At 47.2% G+C, this 13,630-nt stretch overlaps 1 pseudogene; it reads right to left on the reverse strand.

The window, feature by feature from the left end:
* Positions 1-3,191: 3,191 nt before the first annotated feature.
* On the reverse strand, positions 3,192-6,544 carry LOC129052281 (cystatin-SA-like; annotated as a pseudogene).
* Positions 6,545-13,630: the final 7,086 nt, after the last annotated feature.

Consider the following 13,630-nt stretch of genomic DNA (forward strand, 5'->3'; position numbering starts at 1 on the left):
AAATTGTGACCAGCAGAAAGACAGCTGAAAGAAATACATGCTTCAGGAAACTCCTCCTGCACATGCAATGAGCTAATAAATATAGCACATAACGACATTTTTAGATAATTCTGAAGCTCAGTAAAACCATGAGAGTTTAAAAATGCTGTGTTTGTGTGTATTGTCAATAGAAAGATTTGTTAAGGTCCTCAATTTTAAGTCAAGAAAATTTAGAGGTATTAAAATCTTAGAGCTTGCAGATGAAAGGAAAATGAAAGAGGCTTTTCCAAATTAGAAAACAATCAGAAAAATGTGCACAATATGACCAAGCATGAGTTTTGAATCAAGATGCTATGTGCCATCAATTTTACAAGTGATCAAAACTTTTAGTGGAAAGAATGATTTATTCTTCTGTTATACATGACAAAATCCTATGATAAATTAATTGTCTTACAATGAGGCAAATAGTGATTCATTAGTTGAGTATAAAAACATTGAATGAAATTATGAGATGTGTCAGTAGCTAATTAATAAAAATATCATGTGAGGAAGTAAAAATCATGTGGATTAAGAAGGGCAAATCTGCCCTTTCATCTGCAGCATTGATAGATGGACTGATGTTAACAAAGCCAGTGGCATCATGAGCAGGACACAATGTTTCTCTCAAGATGTAGCTTTGAAATGTCAAACAGCCTCTTTTTGGCTGATGACTGATTTCTGACTCTGGGCAGGTGCCTGAGGCTGGGATTAGACAGAGCCCCTTCTCCCTGCCCAGCATGCAACCCTGCAGCTGCTTCCTCCAGTCCAGCAGGCAACATCTCAAAGGATGCAGGGTGGAGCTCCCAGTACCCCCATTGCCAAGTTAAATCCCACTTAGCAAATCAAATTCATCACATTTGTTCCCCACCACCCCATCTACATGCTCATGTCAGAGGCATTTGAACCAGAGCAACTCCATCTTGAGTAGGGGCTGGGTAAAATGAGGCTGAGACTTACTGTGCTGCATTCCCAGATGGTTAAGGCATTCTAAGTCACAGGATGAGATAGGAGGTCAACACAAGACTGCTTTCTGACTCAATGGAAGACCTCATCCTCTAGAGTCAGGGGCTGTCAGAAACTTCACTTATCAGTAAGAAGAACATCCCACTGCCTGGAGGATCTCTATCCAACTTTACACAGAAGCACTGAGCTACAGAGAAGGGGTTTATGGACAGAACATTCCACATCTGGCTGGACTTTATGGGTTCTAAGGACACAGGACCTAGGTCCACTTTGCAGACCAGGCTTGACACTGGCTGCTTTACACAAAGGCCTGCCATGCTCTGAGTGCATCAGTATCACCTCAAAATCCTTTCTAACCTCTTCATTTTCAATCTTTTACCACTGATTTATGAGATCATTTTTGGGAGAGAAAGTCTTAGAAAAGGCACAAAATTTCCAAAATGGAAATTCAGTGATATGGACTTTGAAATTTTTGATATTTGTAGGCAAATATCAGTCTACTGAATCCCTGTCTTACTCCCTTACAAAGATCTAGTGGCTTCAGGACACAGTTCAGGCAATTCATTTGGCTCAGAAGATATACCTGCTCACCCTCAGCATCCCTATCCACTTCCTCCCTCCTAGAGAGCAGACACACTGGGAGAAATTGGGGGGAGCCCAGTATACAGCACCCACTTTACTCCCAACTTTCTCAAGGGAGAGAGAATTGTGTCTGAGCAGTGGCTTAGTTTACACTAAATCTTCTCTTCATTGTGTGTCTTGATGGTGGTTGCTTGTGTCAAAGATCTTCCATTCAGGTAGAAAATTATGAGCAACTCCCTGCAGAGATGACTTTACCCCAGTCACCACTCTGAGCACCTCCTACTCTGCATGCAACCCCTCTCTCCCACCAGAAGCCTGAGTGACTACACCTGCCCACCACCAAGAGGATGAGGCTCAGACTCAAGTCCCCCCAAGTCATGGCCTCCTGGGTGGTGCTTCACTTTCCAGATCCCAAAGACCTCTGTAAAATCAAGTCCAAGTGGAAATGAAATTGATGTAGATGCTCTCCACTCTCCCTGTCCATCTGTTTCCCACTCTGGATTTCTAGGTGTGGTGCATGGGGGTTGGCCTCTGGAAAATTTGGGTGGATTTCCTCTTAATATTTTGCGCCCCTGCCCTCCATGGTGTTCATGGCAGCAGCCCTTGCTCAATGTGACTCTGAGCATGGAAGGTATTGGAGAGCCCTGCCCAGGGCACCGGCCATGAGGCTGCCCCCCTCTACCCTGAAATGGCAAAGGGGACTGTGCAGGGTGGGCTGTGTGACTTTGGACTGTAGTCTCCTGTTCAGGGCAGAAATACCCACTGTTCTTTGGAATGCTAGTGACAACGAAGTGATGTTCTTTATTAATGAAAATGTCCTTCTTGAAACCTGAAGAGCGTCCACTGTATTACAGTCCTGAATGTTTTAATTTCCACATACTTTATGTTAAGCTTGACATGACGAATTCCTTTAAATCCAAGTCCAGAGAAAGGGGTAGTGGGTGTGAATGTGAACAATGCTCCTAGGGTGCAACCTCCCAGCACAGGGCACTGCCTCCCAGCATAGGGCATAACCTCCAAGCATAGGCCGCAATCTCCCAGGATAGGACACCACCTGTTAGCATAGGACACAGCCTCCCAGCATAGGGTACCATCTCTCAGCGTAAGACACCACCTCTCATCATAGCACATAGCCTCCCAGCACAGGGCACTACCTCCCAGTGTAATGCACAACCTCCTTGTCCAGCATAGGATATGACCTCCCTGCATAGGGCACACCCACATAGAACTGATGAAAGGAGGCACTACTCTCACACTAGAACCTGGGCTGCTCCCTTTGGAAGAGGTCAGACTTGGAGGAGGGGGCTGGTGGACAAGGAGAGCTTCATAAAGGGTCTGCCAAAACCCTTCCTGTTTGCACAGCTCTGGACAGCCAAGAACTCAGAGGGAGACAATGCTACTGTTTAGTTGCAGGAGAAGAGGGAATGTGCACCATACACCGGGGCTGTAAGAAGCAAGGAGCCAGGGCAGAAACCCCTGCTGTGAAGAAAAGCCTCCTGATGTCTTCTCTGCCTGTCTCCTGGTGCAGACCCTCAGAGGAGACCTCCCCCACGGCAGAAACCACGAATTCAAGGGTGAGAGCACTACAGTGGCGTGGGAGTAGGAGGTGGTTTGTGCAGCTGGCCTGGTACAAACCCCTAGACATTCTGACATGTGGATTTCACCAAGGACATTCTGTCCTCCCAAGGAACTTCATAGATCTGGAAAGAGCAGAACTGTTTCTGTGAAAGGAAAGACAGACGGACTATCAGTGTGGGCTGCAGTTAAAGCGAGAGATGCCCAGGCATGAGGCATCAGATGGAGGCAAGGATGGATGGAGGTGAGACACTGTGCCCCCACCTGCTCCTGCTGAGACCCAGAACACTGAACCAAACTGTGCAGTGATGACTCCATTCACCCTCCCAGGTGGGGATGGAAGGCTCCAGTTCACCATGTGGCATTGCCCCCATTTCCAGCCTGCAGGGTTCCTGCCCCAGCACAGCCTGGGAGGAGCTGCCTGTGCAAGGTCTCGGGAGCCCTAAGGGTGCAGGACAGGGGGAGGCAGCACACTGCCCCCAGCTCCTTCCACCTCCTGTGCCTAGGCCAGTAATATGAGGGGCCAGAAGTAGGAAGCCAGGGCAGGGCAGTTCCCCTTCAAAGAGCTGGGGCATAGAGAGTGGGCGAGAAAGGGAGTGTGGGTCTTCTTTGCTTGGAGACCTCACAAGAACAAGCAGGTCTTTGGAGAGGCTGGTGTTGGGTGAGCGGGGCAGGTCCAGGGCTTTACAGCTAACAGGCCTTTAGGTCCCTCTAATGTGCTCAGAGTGGCTGTGGCTGTGGGCAGGTGCCTGAGGCTGGGATTAGACAGAGCCCCATCTCCATGCCCAGCACCCAGCCCTGCAGCTGCTTCCTAGGGTTCAGCAGGCAACAACCCTAAGCACACAAGGTGGAGCTCCCTGTAGCCCCATTCCCAAGCTAAAGCCCTCTTAGCAAATCAAATCCATCACTCCTCTCCACACCACCCCACCTACATGCACACACATATTCATCTACATGAACTCACCCCAACCCTCACCCACATGGTTCCATGCACAAACGTCCATACTTCCCCCACACAACCACACGCACACACACACTCCCATGCACCTCCCCCACACACTTGCACAAGTGTGTGTACACATGCCCCTTTCCATGAGCAACACAACACCTGCACACCTACTCACATGTACATGCAAAGACATATAACTTCATATGTACACACATTCATGTCTCTCCCAACACACATCTGCCCATGTGTGCATAAACACACATGCATCTCCTCATATAAATGTACCCATGCCTGCATGCCCTGCTCTAGGCATACCGATGCGTTTACACACATACCCTTCAAAACATATGAAGGAGCACACACAGACACACACACCCCTCTGCAGCGCACAACTGTCCCCTGACCCACATCAGGCACATACCTCCTGAAGTTTGGCTGGTCATGGAACAGACACTTTTCCAAGTTGGGCTGGGACATGGCACGTATGATTTGCCCCATCTCCACATCAAAGATTTAGTTCATCGCAGCCACGACCTACACACGGGAAAGAGCAGGATGCAGGGACAATGCTCTCCATCAGTTTCATGCACACACAGGCACTTCACTGTGACTGAGCCACTGGAGTTGCCTGGGGCTTCATTCCTGCCTTCATGAGCTGCCCACACTGCCACCTGCAAGGCACACAGTCACCTCCTGCCAGCTGACAGGGGTGATATGCCCCAGACCTCCCTGGTAACTTGTTTTCTCTGTGCCAGTGCAAAGGATTAACTGACTTCTGCTGACCCAAGGGACAGGGACACAGTATTTCTTCTAGGAAGGCTGTCATCTGGTGATGAAATTTCAGCTAACTTCCAGTTTCTAGCATTCAGCCCATTGAGCATCTTATTTCCTCCATTTAACTCAGATTTGTTTATTCCCTCATTTATCAGTAGGAGATGAGAAGCTTCACACAAATGGATGTTTTAGGCCAACAAGAGACTTCCTCTCTAGTGCCTCCATTCTGAGTGGATGTTTTAGGCCAATAAGAGACTTCCTCTCTAATGCCTCCATTCTGAGTGGTTGTTTTAGGCCAATAAGGGACTTCCTCTCTAATGCCTCCATTCTGAGTGGGTTTTTGGCTCCATTATTTCTAGAGTCACACACCTACTTGTGTTAAACTTGCTATTGCAGAAGAGAATTGAATACTTTCCCTGCACAGGGCATCATGGAGGCGCAAGTTGTCAGAACTGGGAAAAAGCACAGGAGAAGGAGCCCTGGGAACCAGGCTGCGGAAACAAGAGGAAGTTGTGTGTTCTCTAGGGCATCAGTCTCCCCATCTGTAAATTAGGATCCTGGGCCCAATAATTCACACCATCCACTGCTTCACTCTGAGTTACTGTCACACTTCAGAGAGACGTGCAGGCCAGGAGGAACTGTGACACAAGAGAATGCACCTCAGGTGCGGGCAGAGAGCACCAGCTGATGGCTGCAGGGGGAGAAACGGGGCTGGTCTGGACTCCTTTGAATTTCCAAGAGAAGGTGGAGGAGCTCTAAAGTCTATGTCACTGTTTGCTGCTCTGCCACGGGATGCACGTCAAGCTGGGCCTGGTAGCCCTGCTGAATCTCCCTCCTGACCTGACTCCCTCCTCCACTCTGCTGGGTGACTGCTGTCCTCACTGGCTGAGTCTAACTCTGTGTCAGCTGGCAGAGGGAGGGTCATCAGGTGTGTTCCACCCCAGCAGGAACTCAGCAGTCCTGGGCTGCAGGAGGTGGTCAGCCAGTCTGAGGGTCAAGGCTGGTAGCCCTAAGCGGTTGTACCCGGGGCGTGACTTGGGGAGGGAAGCAGGGCTTTGCAGGACAAGGAGCCAGGTTCCTTTGTGGCCCCTGCAGAGAGGAGTCAGAGAGGAGGACGAGCCACATGGCCTTTATCTCATCCTGAGCAGCACCAAGCCCACCCAGAGTCCGCACAGTCTCCATCCACACCTGCTGGTCCCTGGGAAATGCTAACATCATGGCACAGACCCAGTGGCTGCTGCAGGTTAAAGGTGGCCAAGTGGACATGACAAAGCTGAACTCAAGCACTCATGAACCAGGAGCGTCCTTGGGCTTGAAGGCCATCAGTGGACTGTCAGGGAAAGCTGAATGAGTCTGAGCCTTAGATCATGAATGTGTCAGTGCTGATTTGCTGGGAATGCTCTCAGAGGGGCAAAGCAGAGGCTATGGCATCCCTAGGTGTGGCGGCAGCACCCACCTGCTCTCTGGCTTGCAGCACCCACAGCGGGCGTCTGTAGTACTGATCTTTGGTGGCCTTGTTTTACTGGCTAATGGCGAAGTGAAGGGCACGCTGTACCCACTCATCATTGAGGTGTGTGTCATAGATGTCACCCCAATTGTCCTATTCTCCTCCTCAGGGCTCCAGGACAGGGCCACCACCAGGGCAGCCAGCAGGAGCAGCAGGGTGCACAGGGGCCAGGCCATGGGCTCCTCAGAGGCAGATCACAGAGCTGGAGCTGCAGGAGATGGGGGTGAGAGCCTAAGGTAGGGAGCCCAGACCAGCAGGCAGCTGTGCATTTATCCTGCTTCAGCAGCCCCAGCCCACCCCACTCCATGCCTGCCCTTGGCTCCTCCTCCTCTTTCTGCCCAGCCCCCTCGTTCTCCATCTCTCATTTCACTACTACCCGACCCCGTCCCCCCCACCCCCCATAACTTCCCTCCCTGCCTAAGTTCCCCCTGCCCCTGTGCCCCTGCCTCTCCATCCCCCAGTCTGCTCCTCCATCTCCTCCTCCTCCTCACTACTCTCCTCACTCCCACCCCTTTTCCAGCCCTGCCCCTTCTCCCCATTGCTCCCAAGCTGGCTCACAGTTGTCTCCAGAGAGGGGACACTGCTCCCTGGGCTGTGAAAGCAACATGACATCCTGTTTCCTCAGAAAAGGGAAAAGTGCAGGGCCCTCCTGGGATCTTCAGTTTTCAGAGGCATCAGTGAGAGCTTGGTCACTGTCTGGGAATCCATGAAACAGAGAGATGATTTCAGGAGCTCCTGGAAGGCTTATTCCACATCCTGCTCTGGGGAATTTCTTTGCCAGACATAAAAGAATTAATGTTTTGCAAAAGGTCATTAGGTTCTTTTTTCATGAGTCCTCATTATTCAATACACAAACCCTTCACCAGCTCCTCCTGGTACCAGGTGGTCTAGGACCTGGAGAGGGAGCCTGGGTGACAGAGCCACGGACAGAGATGCGACACAAACCCATGAGCACTTTTCAGCTTTATAGTAGACACGTTAAAAAAGGAAAAAGAAACAGAGGGAGTGATTTTAATAATATTTCTTGTTTAACCTAATATATCCAAAATATTATTTCAACACATGGGAACAGTTGTTAAAGAGATAGTTTACATTCTTTTGAATGTGTGTAAGTCTTTGAAATTCCCTGTGTTTTTTTTTACACTTAGACCAAATGTCATTTTGGACTGGCCTCATTTTAAGTGACCCATGGCCACATGTGGCTGGTGGCAGTGGTTCTGCTCCTTAGGGTAAGGAGGATGAGAAAGCGATAATCAATAATTAATAGCAGGAAATTAGTCTTTCTGTTGGAAGTGAAAGAGTATGAGATAGAGACAGATGGAGCCACTGGACCCTGGTCAGGGAGATTGGAAAGGTGAGAAGCCCTGTCTAGACAGGAAACAGAGCTCCAGGCAGCGGGAACAGCCATTGCAAAGGCCCTGAGGCAGGGCTGAGCATGCCTGCTCCAAGAAGAGGAAGCTCCTGGAGGGGGTGTGAGCAGGGAAGGGAATGACCTGGAGTCTCAGGGTAACTGTGGGTGGGGCCCAGTGGGAGGTGCAGGGAGACTCCTGGCAGGTGGTGGGGGTGTCAGGAAATGGAGCAGCAGCCGCGGGATGAATGTGGGAACCCACGGGGGTCTCTTGCTCCTCCCCTCAGGGAGCCGTGCTGCCGACGCTGGCCCTCTGTGCACTACGTTGAAAACTCACTTGATTTTCAAAAATTGCCTTGAATGAGGTAGAATTTACATACAATAAAATGCCTAATTATGTATGTCTAACCTGGGGGATTTGTTTATTTTTATGGATTTCAGGGTACAGATATAGTTGTGTTATGTGGATGTATGGCAGAGAGGTGAAATCTGGGTTTTTAGGGTACCCATTACCAGATAATGCACATTATATCCACTAGGTGCTATTTCACATTCACCACCATCCCACTCTCCCATCTTTGAGCCTCCACTCTCTATCATTCCACTCTGCATGTCTGTGAGTACCCATTGTTTAGCTCCCACTTACAAGTGAGAGCATGAAGTTTTTGATTTTCAGTTTGAATCACTTCAATAAGGATAATGGCCTCCAGTTCCATATATGTTGCTGCAAATAAACGTAATTTCATTCATTTTTGTTGCTGAATAGTACTCCATGGTGTGTGTGTGTGTGTGTATGTATGTATGTATGTATATATATATATGGAGTATTATTCATACACACACACACAAACCACCTTGTTTTATCCAACTGTCCATCTGTCCATTGATACCATGACTTTTCAATTGTGAAAAGTGCTGCAAGAAACATGCAAGTGCAGGTGTCATTTTTACATAATGATTTCTTTTTAGGGGGTACCTATCCAGTAGTGGAATTGCTGGATCACAGGGCAGTTCTGCTTTTAGTTGTTGGAGAAATCATCAGTTTTCTATAGGGGTTGCACTAATGTATGCTTCCACTAACAGTGCATAATATTTTTCTTTTCCTCACATCTTCTCCAATGTCAGTTGTTTTTTGACTTTCTTTTGAGACAGGGTCTCACACTCTTACCCGGGCTGAAAGGCAGTGACACGATCATACCTAACTATAGCCTCAAACTTCGGAGGTCAAATGATCCACCTGCCTCAGCCTCCTGAGTAGCTAGTACTGCAGGCCCATAGCAAGACATTTTTATTTTTCGTAGAGACAGGGTTTCACTATTTTGTCCAGGCTGGTCTTGAAATCCTGTCCCCGAGCAATCCTCCCATTTTGGTCTCTCAAAGTGCTCTGATTATGGACATGAACCATTGCACTCTGCTGTCTTTTGACATTTAATAACACCCTTTCTCCCTGGTGTACAATGATATTTCATTGTGATTTCAATTTGCATTTTTCAGATATTTAGTGACGTTGAGCATTTTTTCACATGCTTGTTTGCCACTTTTATGTCTTCTTTTGAAAAATACCTGTTTATGTCCTATGCCCACTTTTAAAAATTTTACTTAAGTTCTTGAATACATGTGCAGAATGTGCAGGTTTGTTACATAGGTGTACATGTGCCATGGTGTTTTGCTGCACCTATCAACCTGTCATCTAGGTTTTAAGCCCCACATGCTTTAGGTGTTTGTCTTAATGCTTTCCCTCCACTTGTCCCCCAGTCTCTGACAGGCCCCAATGTGTGATTTTCCCCTCCCTGTGTCCATGTGTTCTCCCTGGTCAACTCCCACTTATGAGTGAGAACATGTGGTGTTTGTTTTTCTGTTCCTGTGTTAGTTTACTGAGTATGATGGTTTCCAGCTTCATCTGTGTCCCTGCAAAGGACATGAATGCATTCTCTTTTATGGCTGCATAGTGTATGTGCCACATTTTCTTTATCCAGTCTATCACTGATGGGCATTTGGGTTCCAAGTCTTTGCTATTGTAAATAGTGGTGCAATAAACATATGTGTGCATGTGTCTTCATAGTAGAATGGTTTATAATCCTTTCGATATGTACCCAGTAATGGGATTGCTGGGTCAAATGGCATTTCTGGTTTTAGATCCTTGAGGAATCACCACACTGTCTTCCCAATGGTTGAAGTAATTTACATTCCCACCAACAGTGTAAAAGCATTCCTATTTCTCCACAGCCTCGCCAGCATCTGTTGTTTCCTGACTTTTTAATGATTGCCATTCTAATTGGCATGAGATGGTATCTCATTGTGGTTTTGATTTACATTTCTCTAATGACCAATGCTGATGAGTTTTTTTCATGTGTTTATTGGTTGCATAAATGTCTTGAGATGTGTCTCATCATATCCTTTGCACACTTTTTGCTGGGGTTGTTTTATCTTGCAGTTCCTTGTAGATTCTGGATATTAGACCTTTGTCAGATGGATAGATTGCAAAAATTTTCTCCCTTTCTGTAGGTGGCCTGTTCACTCCAATGGTAGTTTCTTTTGGTGTGCAGAAGCTCTTTAGTTTAAATAGATCCCATTTGTCAATTTTGACTTTTGTTGCAATTGCTTTTGATGTTTTAGTCATGAAGTTTTTGCCCTTGCCTATGTCCTCAATGGTATTGCCTAGGTTTCCTTCTAGGGTTTTTATGGTTTTAGGTTTTACATTTAAGTCTTTAATCCATCTTGAGTTAATTTTTCTATAAGATATAAGGAAGGGGCCCAGTTTCTGTTTTCTGCATATGGCTAGCCAATTTTCCCAGCACCATTTATTAAATAGGGAATCCTTTCCCTTTGCTTTTTTTTTTTTTGTCAGATTTGTCAAAGATCAGATGGTTGTAGATGTTTGATGTTATTTCTGAGGCCTCTGTTCTGTTCCCTTGATGTATATCTCTGTTTTGGTACCAGTACCATGCTGTTTTGGTTACTGCAGCCTTGTGGTATAGTTTGAAGTCAGGTAGCATGATGTCTGCAGTTTTGTTCTTTTTGCTTGGTATTGGCTTGTCTATGTGGGATTTTTTTGATTTCATATGAAATTTAAAGTAGTTTTTTTTCTAATTCTGCAAAAAAAAATCAATGATAGCTTGATGGGAATAGCATTAAATCAATAAATTACTTTGGGCAGTATGGCCATTTTCGTGATATTATTCTTCCTATTCATGAGCATGAATTTTTTTCCATTTGTTTATGTCCTGCCTTATTTCCTTGAACAGCTGTTTGTAGTTTCTCCCTGAAGAGATCCTTTAGCTCCCTTGTAAGTTGTATTCCTAGGCATTCTATGCCCACTTTTTTTGAGATGGAGTCTCACTCTGTTGCACAGGCTGGAGTGCAACGGCATGATCTTGGCTCACTGCAACCTCCACCTCTCAGGTTCAAGTGATTCTCCTGCCTCAGCCTCCTGAGTAGCTGGGATTACAGGCATGTGCCACGAGGCCCAGCTAATTTTTGTATTTTTTTTTTTTAGTAGAGATGGAATTTCACCATTTTGGTCAGGCTGGTCTCAAACTTTTGACCTCATCATCTGCCCACCTCAGCCTCTCAAAGTTTTGGGAGGGCCCCTGGCTTCCCAGCACATGCCTCAGTGAGGCTCTTGCCTGTGAATCTCCATCTGAGTTGGTTCACAGGAACCCTAACCAAGAGATCGTGGAGTCAGGACCCACACCACAAATATCCTGACTTTTAAACCACAGTGGGTGTTAGGTCTGTGAAAGTTTGGTACATTTTTGTCTAGGAGATTGGATATCTCCCTTCAACAGATGATCCCAATGTTTTCACACCCATGAGACCTGCTGAAGAAAACCAATGCTTCATCTGGAAAGTTACTTGTTCCCAAAAATCTCTTACTCAGCTGCGTCTTTTTTTCCCCTCTTCATCCCTAGTGAAATGCAAACCAAAGTGTCCATCTGTATTGGACTTGGTGAAATATTTTCACTCATGTAATTTCATTTGATCCACCTGATGACGAAGGTTGGGCAGGCACCAGAAACCCTTTGTACTCTTAAGAAAATAAGTAGGAGGTAGTTTGAGGATAAAGTGTCAGGTCATGTAATTTTCAGCTTAATTATGTTCTTGTCACACAGTAAGCTTCATTTGCCACCCTGGCTCTGGGACTGACACTAAGTAATGTGTCAGCTCCATCGCTCCTAGGAACGTCCTGGCCGCAGGTAGCAGGAGTCCTGAGAATCACTTGCCGCCTCTCCCACGATGACACTGGTTATTTAACAAAGGCTGTGGGGGTGGTGTTCAGAGAGTTGCAGCATCCTCAGCAGGGGCCCAGGTGGTTTCCTTCCATCTTCTCCATCATTCCTTGGGCTTTTTTTCTTGGGCACACGGCTCATGAGTGAAAGGTGGACACCATACCCCTACACATCCTGTCCCACACTACACCTGAAAGGTGAGGAGTCGGAGCAGGAGGAGGTCACAGGGCATGAGAGGAGGGTTGGGGGAGAGAGAGAGAAAGAGACAGAGAGATAGAGAGAGAGAGAGAGAAAGATAGAGAGAGAGAGAGAAAGATAGAGAGAGAGAGAGAACTCTCCTCAGGGGGCTTTTCTTTGTTTATCCAGCAGATACTCTCTTAGTAGTAACCTGGCCGAGTGCTTAGCAGTTGCTGGCTGGACGTGAGCTCTACTTCCCCAGGGGTGAGGAAGGCTTGGAAGTCCATTGCCTGATACATTCACTGTTTGCACTCAGGGGCAGTCAAGAGGAAAGGAACTGACAATTGCTGGTCTCCAGAACAAAGTCACTTATATGAGTGTTCATCGAGAGCTTGTAGAAACTCCATTGTACTCTGAAGTTTATGAATGTGTTTATGCACAGGTGTGCATGCCATTTGGGGTGTCTGAAAAGGATGCCTGAGCCATGTCAGAGTTGGCAGGAATGGTGGGCTTTGGGGCCCTAAGATATGGAGAGTATGTGACAGGAACTAAGTGGGAAGAGGCTTGCAGAGTTGGCAACCTCCTCACCCATGATAAAGGAGGGAATGATATGCTGAAACATCACATGTGAAGATGAACACATCACAAGGAAAATGCTCAAATGTGGCAGATAAGCCACAAAGCTACAAGGCAATTCCTGTGCCCACAGCCACCTGCCCTGTAAATCCTTCTCAGTTCATGAGTTTGCAGAGAACCTCTAGGTTCTGCATGTTCCACTTCACTACAGTGCCCACCAGAGGGAAGCATTCACCCATGGATGACCAGCCCTTTGGGTGCCTCTACTCCAGCCTCACCCTGGGAAGCAGGCTCTGAAGGTAATCCTGGGGTTGTCATAGCATCTGCCTTGGAGAAAGGGGTTTTGTAAACTAAGCACTCCCTGAGGGCCATACGAGTTCTGCAGAGGCCCATCTGCTTGGCTCTGTCCTCACTGCCCTGGGCTACCTGGGCATGTGGGGTTTTATTGATCAGAGCGATGGCCAGTAGATGGCACAGCCTCCTGTTTCTGCAGCTTTCCCCATGGCCCTTGCTGGATATTTCCAGGAAGGAGAGACAGGCCCAGAACTGACTCTCTCAGAAGACACGGACCTTCTGAAGGCAGGTGACAATGAACATGTGGACCCCCCTGTGGACAAGTCTGGTATCTATCCTCTCTTCCAGTCTCTGCCTCCTCACACATTTCCTGGTGCTCCCTCTCTTGCTTCCTGCCCCTTTCTCAAACTACTCATCTCCTTCTTTTTCATGGTCAACTTAGTCAGTCGGCGGCATGAATACCATGGAAAAACCACCTTTGCTGCTGTGGTTAGGAAGAACACATGATCTATTACTGAAAAACAGTTTCCCATCCAAAGCAAGGTGTCTGAAGACAAGATTCACCTGAGTCCAGATCTGATGAGCCTACAAACAGAGGAAAACTGTTAATGATAGCTCCTCTGCCTTCCTGATTTTAT

This window comes from Pongo abelii, chromosome 21 (assembly GCF_028885655.2).
Source record: "Pongo abelii isolate AG06213 chromosome 21, NHGRI_mPonAbe1-v2.0_pri, whole genome shotgun sequence".
Lineage (NCBI taxonomy): Eukaryota > Metazoa > Chordata > Mammalia > Primates > Hominidae > Pongo > Pongo abelii.